Source organism: Pinus tabuliformis, chromosome 7 (assembly GCF_031772625.1).
Source record: "Pinus tabuliformis cultivar Carrire ecotype Pingquan chromosome 7, CPIR1, whole genome shotgun sequence".
Taxonomy (NCBI): Eukaryota; Viridiplantae; Streptophyta; class Pinopsida; order Pinales; family Pinaceae; genus Pinus; species Pinus tabuliformis.
In genome coordinates this window covers 255,177,318-255,190,946 of record NC_142293.1, presented here as the reverse complement: position 1 = coordinate 255,190,946, position 13,629 = coordinate 255,177,318, and the positions used below count along the sequence as shown (strand labels likewise).

The window sequence follows — 13,629 nt, the reverse complement described above, 5'->3', positions numbered from 1 at the left end:
ATACATCTAGCAACTACTATTACATGTCATCTGAGAATAAAACATAGATAAATGAAATGAACACAAAAGAGAATACATACTATAGCCTCATGTGATCGAGAATCACCAAAATTTTTCATTAATCTATAGATAGAGCATACATTTTCACTTTCTCCATTAATAGTTCCAGAGCCTCTTTGAAAACAAAAATTTGGAACCTCCCAAAATGTATCATAAATAATTTTTTATAGGGTCTTAGGATGAGTACCTCTTACAAAATATTCCTTCTTGATTTAATCATGATTCATCACAACAAAATGATATGAGCGTGCTACTTACACACCTGTACTAACTAAACCATCACTAAATTGAATTCATTTCTTGAAATAGAATATTTACAGAAAACATAAAATAGTAAAGTGTCATGATTGACACAATAAAAAAATATCTCCATCTCTGTTGGTTAGGTTCTGGAGGAAGAGTTGTTGGGTTGATGATCTGGAGTTGTGGAAGATTTACGAATTGATCATGTTTTTGCCATAGCGCTGAGCTCGGTAGAGGAGAGTTAAAGAAACTTTGATAGGAAATATTAAGACTTGTGACCCCTGCATAATTTGGCCTGGTGCGAAATAAGGTCCTCACTAGCCATAACATCTAGAAATCTCTCCTTAGATACAACTATATTTCCCTTTAATTAGGAGGTCTTCTCGTGGGAGGAATCGAATCTTCTCTTAATATATCCTCTACAAGAATCTTATTGTACTTCTCCCATGGGATCAATCCTTTTACAAGGTCCTAATAGATGGGAAGTCTAGCTCTAACCCTTTGCTCAAACTTTGAGTCAAAAGCAGTTACATCCTTCAACACCATTTCCAAACATTCTTCATCCATAGATCTACCAACTTCCTTCTAGATCATTTTGGAGACCTCCATGATTTCATTCACTCATCTATGCCCCTCAACTCACTGAGTGGTTTTTCATTAATATACTGAATGAATCTTTTAGCTCTCTCGACATTCTTTTCGTCCTCCTCCTTGGAAGATAGTATAAATAACTCATAGTCATTGATTGCAACTTTTTTCTCTACCATCAAGGTTAGATACTCCCATTTATTCTTTATATGTTATTATCTCATCCCATATCAGTTGTTTGGCTTGGAGGAGGGACATATTACCTTTCAGCCTATCTTTTAGTTCAATAATTTCTTGGTTTGTTCCCTATAGATTTTTATTTATTAGTTATGCATTTGTCTTGGAAGTATCCATCTATTTCTCCTTTTATGCAATGGAATGCTTGGCATTGTCTAAACCCATTTGTACTTTCTTGAGTTATCCTTATGAGAGTTAGATCTCGGTGAGGGTCTTAGTGAGTTGCTCCGTGGGATTCTGAGGATTCCCTAGCACAAGAACTATAGAAATATGAGAGTTGATTTTTTGTTGGAGATTTTATACCTGTTGCTTGAGGGCCATCACTTTGCTATTATGATCTATTAGATCCTTGGCTAAAATCTATTTTTCTCCCTCCACTTGTGCTAGTTCTCTGTACTACACATGTTCACAAGAAGGCATCTTCAACTTATGCCTCAATTCTTGAATCTTATCCTATGAACTCTCGATAAGAGTTTCTACAACAACTTTGTCTTCTAGGTTCAATATTAGCTTTACATTAAGCTATTTGAATCTCTCATTTTGTAAATGCAAATCTCTAGAGTTTTCTCCTACTTTAGCTTTTTCGCAGCCTTCTCCAACATATTTTAAGATTTGTTAATGTTCATAGCATTCCAAATTAATTCACTATACATCATCTCTCCCACCTTCCTATGAAAGTTGTTTTTTTATGGAAAAGGGACATTTGTCAGGTCCAAAGATCAATCCATAGTCCTAAACTGTGAGCCTAATGGGAGGGACTATGCCGAGGGGTGATGTAGTGAAAACTTCATTTGGTTCCTCTGTAGGTCCATAACAGCCAAGAGTCTCATCTAATTGGGGACCAAATGTGATGTCAGTTGTTGTTCCATCTCTTCTCTAACCTTCTTATTTCTTTCCTCTATCACCTTCCTTATTGTCCAACTAGATTATGTCCTTATTGAGCTCCTAGCAAAACTCGATAGGGCTACCTTTGTAGATGAAGAGGTAGAATTTTGAAAACTTATTCTAAGCTCACCTGGAAGTCTAGTTGATTTAGATTTGTCCTCGTCAAACTTGTTTCAATCTCTTCATCCACAACTTCTTTGATTTTTGCCCTTTTGCTGGAGTGAACATATTCCATTTCCATATCTGTGGTCTCATCCAAAATTCTCTTTTGTACATTCTCCTTTTCCACTCAAGTTTTGTCCTGTGTTCATGATCATAGGCTGAGGCATTAATACCTTTCCTTCTCTCTAATATGATACCATGGGGGTCATAATGCCAAATATCCCCCATTTCAAAATTTAGTTCTTTAAAAATATTTTCAGCTGACTGAAGGGAAGGCTTGGTGTTTACAACAAAGTGACCTATTGGCTTCCCTAAATTGAACATATAACCTTTCTTAGTAGGAACAAAGTGGATGTGATCCACATGTAGGATTTTTCTGATAAATTCTAAGGAAAATATTGTCATTGGCATAAATACAGGTAAACGGTAAAGAGGGAGTTCACACCCATAAACCCTAATTTCAGTATATTCTTTGAACAAGTACCAATCACCCACCCTGGTGTCCTTACTAAGCTCGAGGATTTATTTCTGCTATGGCAAAATCCTTTTGGGGGGGGGGGGGGGGGGGGAATTGTGGATGATTTTCTATGCAGTAGCCATATAAGTCGATATAAATTGAGAATAGCCCTCATTATTGGGTTTCTACCTCACAGCATCACCCTAGTAAAAAACAAACTTTCATTGTTTGTGTGAATCTGTGAGACTGAGACTGAGGTATTAAAACTCGTCTACATGGGTATATGGGAACAAATAAAACATTATGGAGTAATATCTGAAAAATGAAGTGACAAAAAAATGGTGTAGTTGGAAGTCGATGGATTCAACCAGGAAAGAAGGTATATCAAAAAAATGATTTGACTGCATCATTGTTCTCAAAAACACTATGGTGGCTTTGGTTAGAATATTGGGATCATCCTCCCCAAACAAATGGGTAATTCCAATAAGGATGGGTTCCACTACCTCTATAAATGTGGATAATGGAAAAGTATCAACAACAGGTAAGGACTGGTAGCCTGGGGCCAAAATAATCTATAAGAAGGTCTATTGTTCCCTAGCTAGGAGGGCACTATAACTGTAAAAGAGGGTTGTTTCAGTAGATTTTTTTGGCTCAGAACAAACTGGGTATATGAGAGCCTTTTGAATCAACTCTAGAGTTATCTCCAGCATTTTTACTCCAGTGGATTATATAAAACAATTTTTCTCCTCTACATATGATGAGGGAAGCCATGAAATGAACTCTGAAAAGTGATAGATAGATGGTGGGACTTGGTAGTATAACCCAGATTCCGCTACTTTGAAATGGTCCTCTTCGTTGACATAATGATCATACATGTCGAACCAAAGGTCCGAAAAGTGGTAGGGAAAAAATGGGTCGAAGATTTGTGACTCTCTATTCATGAGCAGCTCAATGTAGAACGAGGGTTTGGATTCTAGCACTTTGGGAGTTTTTGGGGCTGGTTTGTTCATTTTGAGCACGAGGATAAAATTTACTGGTAGAAGGATTTTGAGTTACCTAGTTGACTGGGTGAGAATTGACGAACGACATTGGTGGGAGCTTTGTAGCAGTCCGAAAGTTGAACGATGTTGTAGACTAGTGGAACAATGGGAGAACTAGGCTGCAATAAGTATGAATCTGAATTCGAATGACTAAAGGGTCAGGATTTTATAGGAAAAAGGAAATAGCCATATGACATCAAGCAAGGTCATGAGAGGGAGGACATGTTGCGGAAAGTGATTGGAAAGGTGACAGATGGACACTAGGGGGATAATTTATTATTACCTCGATGCTCACTTGTTGGTGTTGTCGATGACTCAATGTGTGGCGGGTGTGGTCCCCACTTCCCTCGGGTGGGTGGACAAGCAGGAGATGGGATCAAACCAAGACCCCCCAGAGTTAATCTTGGTCATCCATCGACATATCCTTTCTTGTTTACTTTTCAATTCTAGGGGTGGCACCCAATGTACCAGTCTCTCCAGTTTTCTCCCAACAATGACTCTGTGGGTTGATCGGGCCACAATAAATGCCAATCTGCTCCGACATCTGCTCGACCTTTAACCTTAGGCCAAAGGAAATACATTTTCGGATGTGCTCTTTTGCCCAAGGGCGTTTTAATGTACTGCCAACAATAAATCTTTATCCCTTTGGGAAACCTAAACTGTATTTTTCCATCTCTACACCAGGGTGAAAAATAGGACCATTCGATACAAATACAAAAGGGTATGACAAATAACAACAACATCATTGAAATGTTTTTTAAATCTTAATATATATATATATATATATATATATATATATATATATATATATATATATATATATATATGCGATCTCTTTATATAAAATCAATATAATTTTTTTTGCTTAAGGTGGACATCTAAATATTTTATTTATGGTTGATATTAAAATAAAATATATACTTCTTTTAATGTAACGAACAGGAAAATAAATACAAATCTCATTTATTTCTTACTTTGAATTGTTTTATATAAATAAAACACTGCAATGCCCTTGTTAATTAAAATATTTCAATATCTTATGTATAAAAATATGTTAAACAAAATGAATGACAAAAGGTTTTCTAAAATTGGTTTTAACTCTAGTGAAAACCACCTTCGACTAAAGTATGGATGACACAAGGATGCCTAGTCTTGGATAAACCTTTCAGGAATAAAGGAAGAAATGATGGTGCAAAATATAAATAATATTAAAAAAATATATTTTCAAAACTTAAGGACTGATGTTGCTGGTTGATAAAGAGTTAGATAGAAAAAGGAAATATATTATAAGCAAGAGATGAAATTAACTCCAACCAATCAAAAGTATATCTTTTTTGAACCATTGCTAAAATAAGAACAACTTCTCATGACCTCCATAGTGAAACTAGGTGTTTTTCAATTTCCAAAACACCATGGGAGGAAAGAATTTGTCACCTTTTGTGACACCATGTGGGTTAAATATGAAAAACATTTTCATCTGACACTAAGAGGGTTAAATATAAAAACATTTTTTCATAAATTGTCTATCTTATACACATATTAGATCTAAACTTCAAAATGTTTACCATACCAACCGTCTTAACCTTTGAAGTTAGAAAAACTATGATGATTGTGAAAAAATTCGCTTAATGCTTTTGAAAAAATTAAGAGTAATGTATTTTTTTCTTAAGATACAAGTGCATATTTTTCTTCATCATTATCATACAAAGTTTGTATTGAAATATTTTACTTAATTAGAACATTGAAATATTTATTTATGACTCCCATTATTTATTTTATTTTATTTTAATTTGTTGGTTAATGCACTTTTTAAAATATCAAGACTAATTAGATTTCTCTCTCATATTAATTGTTGTTAAATAATAAAAATTCTATTTTTATTTTATGTTATAAGAAGAATTTAATTTTTAATTACTTTTAGAATACATAAAGTTGATATTTTAATTAAATTGAATATTGAAATATTTATTTATTGTAAATATTAAAAAAATGTTATTAATAATAAAAAAAAAGTTATAAATTTTCTTTATATTTATATTGAATTATAAAACATTCCTTACGGATTATATTTTACAATAAGAAATAAACAAATACCTAGCTCTAGGTGGTAGCTCAATTAGTGATTGTCATGATAGGCATGGTTCACTTAGAGTTATAGTGTTATTGTAACGCAGTTCACTCACCTAGATTTATCCGGGTTCACGAAGAGTACCCTTGGTAGCGTGGCTCACCTAGAGTTATAGTAGTGGTGTAATTCATCTAGATTTCTCTTGGCAACATGGCTCACCTAGAGTTATAATGGAGGTAGTTGGAATCTACCCTCTGAATTATAGTGGTGATGGTTGGATTCAGAATCACCTTATGTCGTTAGACCCCCTTAGAATCACTTAGTGTCATGCAAGTAAAAGATCAACCCTATTATGGATCCCTCTAATAATAAATAAGGATAAAGAGATAAAAAATACCTATTTATAAAATATTTCCTTCTTCCTTTAAATATTTTTCTTTAATATATTTTAATCTAAAATTAACATTTAAATATTTCATCTATAACTCTTATTAAAATATTTTTCATAATTTATTGATAATCTTTCTAAATACTTCATGCAAATTCTATAGTACAATTTTATATTTACTATAAAAATATAGTACACCAAAAACATATTGATAACTCCATAGTGCAACTATATCTCGTGGATACAAAAGAAACTAAAACTATATATTGAATATAAAAAATTACATATGAAAAGTGAAACTATATAAATAATTGCACGTGAAAAGACACTTTGTCAATTTAGACTGGAGAAAATATTTTAATACAAAATCCTATGCCAATGAAAAAAATATAACAAATACAGTGTTGATTCGTGTTGTATAGATTAATACCATAGTGATGTGCAACATAACATGTCAATCGAATCTAGTCATGCATCAAGAACTCATCAATGTTTTCATCATTCTGAACTAATTATATGGTTTCTTCGACAAATCAAAGCTATTTTCTTCAGAGAAATTTGAAACCACTGTACCAATATATATAACATTGATATTTGAACCATCTTCGGATCTCATTCAAGTGCGAAGTATCCCAACCAAAACTATTCCTGAGGAAATAAGTTAGAAACCCTAAGAAAATAACGAATAAATATTGCATCTTACCACATTCATTCCTATAAACGTTCAATTGATCACACTTGACCCTCATGTTGCAATGCCCGGACTTCTAGCTCCCAACCTTGAACAGAATTCAAGCATACAATTTCAGCTTCAATTTGAAGGTCCTCATTGAATTCTCTAACATGAGATCCCTGGAAACGTGCTCCCTCAACATCATAGAGTGTGACATTAAAGTGGGCTACAAAACCCTAACTCCCTTAAGGCCTTGATAGAAGGACCAATATTCGAACATGCATTTCTTTGATCCCCATAGGAACTGTGTCCCTCCATTTTATAATATATGTCGATTCGACCATTTGGGTTCTTGGTCATGAGTTTTAACTCCATCCTCGAATTCATAATTCTACGTGTAAGGTTCATCTCTAGGTTGGAGGCATATTCTACATACTACCTTGGCTCGTGGGGGTGCAACACCATCCATGTTATAAATACAAGAATCATTAGGGGAATTTTGAGGTCTAAAATGGGCCTACTAAGAAAAACGTACAACCAAAATAAAATTTATAAGAACTAATAGGATTCAGAATGATTATGTCAACCATGGGGGATGATTCACCATTTTTTGAGTAAAAAAGTAAAAGTATTAAAAAATAATAAAATAAAAAAACTACTTTTTCAACTCATATTTTCAACTTATCTCCTCAAGGTTTTAATCAAATTCTGAGAAGGAGTACTTGTTGGATGCAAAATATAATTCCTCATCCAAGGAGTACCCATGTTGCATACTTTCGATGGACCCTTCTACACGAAATATGAGAAATACATGAAACAATGTGATAGAAATTACATTTTTCATGTGTTTTTGATTTTTCATGTAGCATGGTCCATCAAAAGTATGCAACATGGGTACTCCTTGTATGAGGAATCAAATTATGCATCCAACGAGTGTTTCTACTCGAAATGTGAGAAAACCCATAGGGAGATAAGTTGAAAATACGAATTGAAAAAATTGTTTTTTCTTTTTTCCCTCTAAAATTTGATGATGTAATCTAATCTTATTTTTTATTTCCACTATTATTTTGTAATTTCCTTAGGAGGCCCATTTTAGACCTCAACATTCCCCTAATTCCCACCCACGATCAATAGGTCAAGAATGGTGAAACACAAGCATGTTATCATGCACTTGCGACGAGTGCCTCTAGTCAATTTGAAGACAAGATATTCATATAAGTGTAACTCTCAGCTCATGTTTATCCTGGAGAGCTTGTCAAAGAGGGTAAATGTGCAGTGGGGTGTTACACTTCATTTTATTTCTTTCTTGTGTTATTGTAAAGGTAACTAAGCATAAAATAATGATATGGACTGTTGCACTTACGTGTTAAATCTTACCCCCAAAAATGTCATTTGATCCCTCAATCTACTTTTGGAAAGTTTCAAATCCTAATTTCCCAAACTAGGATGCATCAATAAAAATGTTCTTCTGAGTTGATTTCCCCATTATTTCCATTCTAAAATCATCAAAATGGATGTAAAATAAGATAATGATCTAATCTCAATCATAGCTCTTGATTTTGGGAGGCTTTTGGTGCCAAAAAACGTTTATTGAATGAGATCAAGAAGATTTTCCTCTACCTTCTCTTGAGTGTACCATTTATCCTTTCCTAGAAGCTACCACTTAAACCCAATTTTCCAAAGGTCATGATACCCCTATCTTGTATTAAATGTATCCTCTATCAACTCTACCTGAGCATTTGGTGCTAGGTTCTCTACAAAAGGGAGGACCTAATCCTCTTCCTAATCCAACATCGAAGGCTCATAGAGATTTTAAAAATTTATATTCACCATTGGTTGAATGTGCATGTATGGGGGTATTTCGGGTCTATATGCATTATCTCTTACCCTTTCTAGTATCTCAAAGGGAGTATATCACAGAGCCTTGATTTTCTTACTAGGATCATGTAACCTCTCCTTGTTCAATTGTAACCATACTTTGCCTCCCACTTTGATTGACTTGTTTGTTTTGTGCTAATTGTGTAGCCTTGTACTTTTCTTGTGATCTCTTAAGTGTCTCATGTACTTGTAGATGGAGTTCCTTATCTTCTCAACAAATTTATTTTCCCTTAAGGCATCCCTAGTGAGATCCTTACACACTCCTCCTTTCCCATATGTAATATCCAAAGGTGAAGATGGAAAATATCCAAAACAAGTTTCAAATGGGGACTTAATAGTAGAAGTCTTGACTGCTCTATGATAAGAGTGTTGCATATATGTTATATTCCCATCCCAAGTATTCAGATGCTTATAATTGTAACCTCTAAAAATTTGCCCCAGAGTCATATTGACTACTTTTGTTTTCCTCTATCTATATTTGTGGAATGTTGTAGGACTCTTTTACTTCATTTCCATATTCTCCCACAATGTAGTTGAAAATGCACAAAGAAATCTTGTGGCTCTGTCTAAAACAATGCTCCTTTGTATCCCAAAGTGAACCTAGACCTATCTAATGAAAAAATTCACTAGTTCTTGCTTATTGATGTTCTTTTTATAGGGCATTAGAACACACATCTTGTTGAACCTATAAACTACCAAAAATAGGTAGTCATTTCCCTTCTTGTTTGTTAGAAACCTCCCACAAATTCCTCGAAAATTCCTTCCCAAGGATGAGTGGGTACAAGTAAGGGATGGTATAGACCCTATTTCATGCTACTACGTTGCTAGTATGACAAAACATGCATCCTCTTATGAATGTAGCTACCTCTTCTTACATCTTGAGATATTACACATACCTATGCAAGTTGGTCATTATCTTCCCTACACCAAAATTCCCTACAACATTGGAAGTGTGAGCCTTTTTTATAGACTATAGTCCCTCACTTTTAGGAACACAAAAAGTATTTAACCTATAGGGTAACCCATTCTAGAGATGGTAGTCAATTGTGTTGTCACCATCATGCACATGACTATGGCTTCACAACTATTAAAATGCCTCCTTTAACTCCTCATCCTCTATATGTGCCTTTGTGTATTCATCATGGTTGAAATTATCCATGTGCATAAAGTTCATAAAGTTGTGATCTTTGATGTGTGCTTCCTTGAAAGCATGTAAAAATACTTGCTTTTGTTTCTCTTCTCATACATGATCACTAAATGAAACTACTATAAAAACTTCATCCACCTATAATGCCTTATCTACCATAACTTGATTTGGGCCTATAGTTACTGTAATGGCTAGTGATGAGCAGGGATTACTATCTCATTTCCCTTCAAATAGTATTTCCACTTCATAACAACTTGTACCAGGGCATATAACTCATTTCCATAGGTATGGTAGTTAAGAATTGTTGGCATTATGATTCTGGTTTGGCTCTATGGTACAGGTGTTGTACTTGATGGCAACTCACTCAAGTGGCAAAACTCTATTCAGGCTCTTAAAATAATGGAAAATAAGAGGTTCGCAGGTGCATCGTTGAAAAGGTGTGGACCCGCAGGTTCGCCATCCAGGGAGTGCAGACATACCCGCAGGTTCACCGTTCATAAGGTGTGGTCCCCCAGTTCACTCACTCCAATGCAGAGAAGCGAGCTCACGTGGGGTATCCTATGTTTGGCCCTTGGTTTTTAGCCCATGTTTTACGATCCTATGGTTTTGGCCCGTGGTATAGGATCTAATTTATTGAACCCCGGTTTGGATCCCTTGTATTGGTTTTTGATGGTTTTGTCCCATGGTGTGGATAAGGGTTTGACTATAAAAAGGGGAAGGAGATCACTTGGCTAGACACTTGCGAAATTTGAATATCTTAAGATCTGAATGTTTGGGTGATTACTTTTAAAAGCTAGATCTAAATCAAGGAGAAAATTTAAGGCAAATCTATTGATAAGTCATGATCTCTCGGGTGCATGATCAGATCTGTGGATCTGACTGACCGTGGCACATTGGAGGACTGTTAATTTGGCCCTAATCAGAGGTTCGCAGGCAATCCACGGTGTAATTGCGGGGGTACGTAGTGCAAGAGAAGACGCATTGCAGGAGAAGACGCAGTGCGGGGGTACACAGCGCAACAGAAGGCGCAGTGTGAGGTACGCAGCGCAGAAGAAAACAAGGTGCGGAGATACACAGAGGCACAGAAGGAACAGTGCGGAGGTACGCGGTTAGACAGAGAGTACAGTGCGTATTTGAGTTGAGGTACGCAGTTCAGCAGAAGGAGAAAGTGTGGTGGTATGCAGAGCAGCAGAAGGATACAGTGCGGATCTGCACAGTTCAGGCACAAAAAGGGTGCGGATATCTGCACATTTATATCGGTGAAGTTGCGGACCTGTCTTAAAACATTTGTTGACTGTCTTTTATCTATTGCTGCAGAGTTCTGGGTTTAGATTTCTGGTATTACTTTTTTGTTTACAACATTCTGAGAAGTTGGGTGATTCATTGGTTGATTGTATAAGGAGATTGGGTGATTTGCATGTACTTGATTATTATTTGATCTTCTTGGATCCAGTCTGAAAATTAATGAAACGTGGTCCTTAAAGAAGTAGAAGAACAAAGGGGGTTGTAGCTCCCTTCCAGGAGAGACTAGAAAACGAGAGAGAGTTGTAGCTCTCTGCAGGTTGTAGCCTGCGTACTGGTAAAGGACTGCACCAGTACAGAATCCTTGTAAAAGAAGTTTCTAATTGAAATAAGATAGAGACATATTGCAGCAGGTGTTTTTCACCCACATTGGGTTTCCACCTTATATCTGGTGTTCTTTGGTGTGCTTATCTATTTTTCTTGCTCTTGTTCATTATTATATGACATTGACATACAAATTAATGATCAATATCTGAAGAATAAATTAGAGTATAAATCTGGAAGGCATATTGAAAAGAATTTGATAATACTGATTCACCCCCCCTCTCAGTATTATTTTCAACAATTGGTATCAGAGCAGGTTCTTCAGAAGAAGCTTGATTGCTTGAAGAAAGATCTTGCATCATGAGCAACTACGAGAGGGAAGCATCAATCAGGCCACCAATTTTTGATGGAACAAACTTCATTTATTGGAAGGTAAGAGTTACTGCCTATCTTCAATCTCTTGGTACAAAAGTCTAGGATATCATACATACAGGGTATACTTTTCCATCAGCAACTCCTACAGATCCGGTTGAGAAGAAGAAATATGAAACAAATGCAAAGGTAGCCAATACTCTATTAGGATGTCTATCTCAATCAAAATTTGTCAAGGTAATGCAGTTTAAATTTGCAAAAGAGATATGGGACAAGATTGTTCTGAGCTATGAAGGGGATGATAAGGTAAAATGAGCAAAACTTCAAACCCTCAGGATTCAGTATGAAAATCTCAGGATGTATAATGATGAAAGTGTGGCTAACTATTTTCTTTGTGTAGATGAGATTGTTAATTGTATGAAAAATTTGGGTGAAGAAATAAAAGAGGCTGTTGTGGTTGAAAAAGTTATAAGATCTTTGTCCCCTAGGTTTGAATCTAAAGTTTTTGCTATAGAAGAAAAGGAGAATCTACAAAGCCTTAAAATGTCATAGCTGCACGGAATTCTAACTGCTTATGAAATGAGGAAAGGAGGTCCATTGGACAGGAGAGAAGCTGCTTTCAAGGCTTCAGGAAAAGGCGAGTACTACGAGTTAGGGCACTTGTCAGAAGAAGAAGAAGAATCAAATTTTGTCAGAAATATTCAGCGGGGTACTGGATGGTTCCGAGGTAAGTTACCTTTCAAATGCTTTGCTTGTGGAAGAGCCGGTCACTATGCTACCAAATGTCCTCACAAGGATAAGATTGATAAAGGGAAGGAACCTGTTAGATGGAACAAGAAACATAATGAAACTAAGAAAAGTTACTACACTCATGAAGACAGTGATGGCCTATCAAATAGTGACGAAGATGAACGAGGTAATGATTATAAACTTTTAATGGCTTTTGAAGATGATGATTACATGGATGCTATAGATGTGGATGACTTTTATGAAGAGATTTCTAGACTCAAGACATGTTTAGAAGAAAAGAATGTGATCATTGATACTCTGCAATTTCAACTTGATGAAAAAGAAAAATCTCTTGAGAAGTTAGAATGTGAAATTGTTGGCCTTAGAAAAGAAATTGAGAAAACAAAGGCTCTTAATCTTAAGTTTGTTAAAGGATCTGAAACTCTGGATGAGATTATCAATGTACAGTGTTCTCCACTAATTAAGACATGTCTGGGTTATAATGGAGAAACATCTCAAGCATCCACCTCAAAGAGTTATCTTGATGCAGCAAGGAGGAATGAGAAAAAGCCCAATGGAGATCATCAGGTAAAGCAGGGATGAATTACATCAAGAACAAACAGAGACTACCAGGTAAACTAGGGGCAATCCATCTTAAGGGTGAACAAAAGATACAACCAGCCACAGGTAAAAACTTCTCAATTTTCTTCAAGAATGGATGACAATAGAAATTACAACCATTTGGCTTGTAGATTTTATAATCACAGAAGTTTCTTCAATGGTCAATGTTTATCTTGCCATAACTTTGGTCACAAAGCAGCTCAATGTGTTGCCTATAAGACAGTCATGACTAGAGAAGCTCAAAAACAAAGAAGTATGACCGGGATTACGAAAACGACCTATAACAACTTTTCGGCCCTTGAAAATGAAATTGAATGTTATATTTGTAATAACTTCGGTCATGAAGATTCTGAATGCAGGAGCAGGTTTCGGCAGACAAAGGAACAAGCCTCAAGCACCCGAACATGGAGAATAAAGGAACCGCAACCAGAAAGATGTGGGATAGTCTTTTATGCAGAAGGATAGGAAAATCTATGGTACATCGACAGTGGATGTTTGAAGCATATGACAGGTGA

At 35.6% G+C, this 13,629-nt stretch overlaps 1 pseudogene; it reads right to left on the bottom strand.

Annotated features, from left to right (window-relative positions):
* LOC149246815 (NDR1/HIN1-like protein 10) overlaps window positions 1-8,193 on the bottom strand; it is a 79,047-nt pseudogene extending 70,854 nt beyond the window's left edge.
* Between the last annotated feature and the right edge of the window lie 5,436 nt (window positions 8,194-13,629).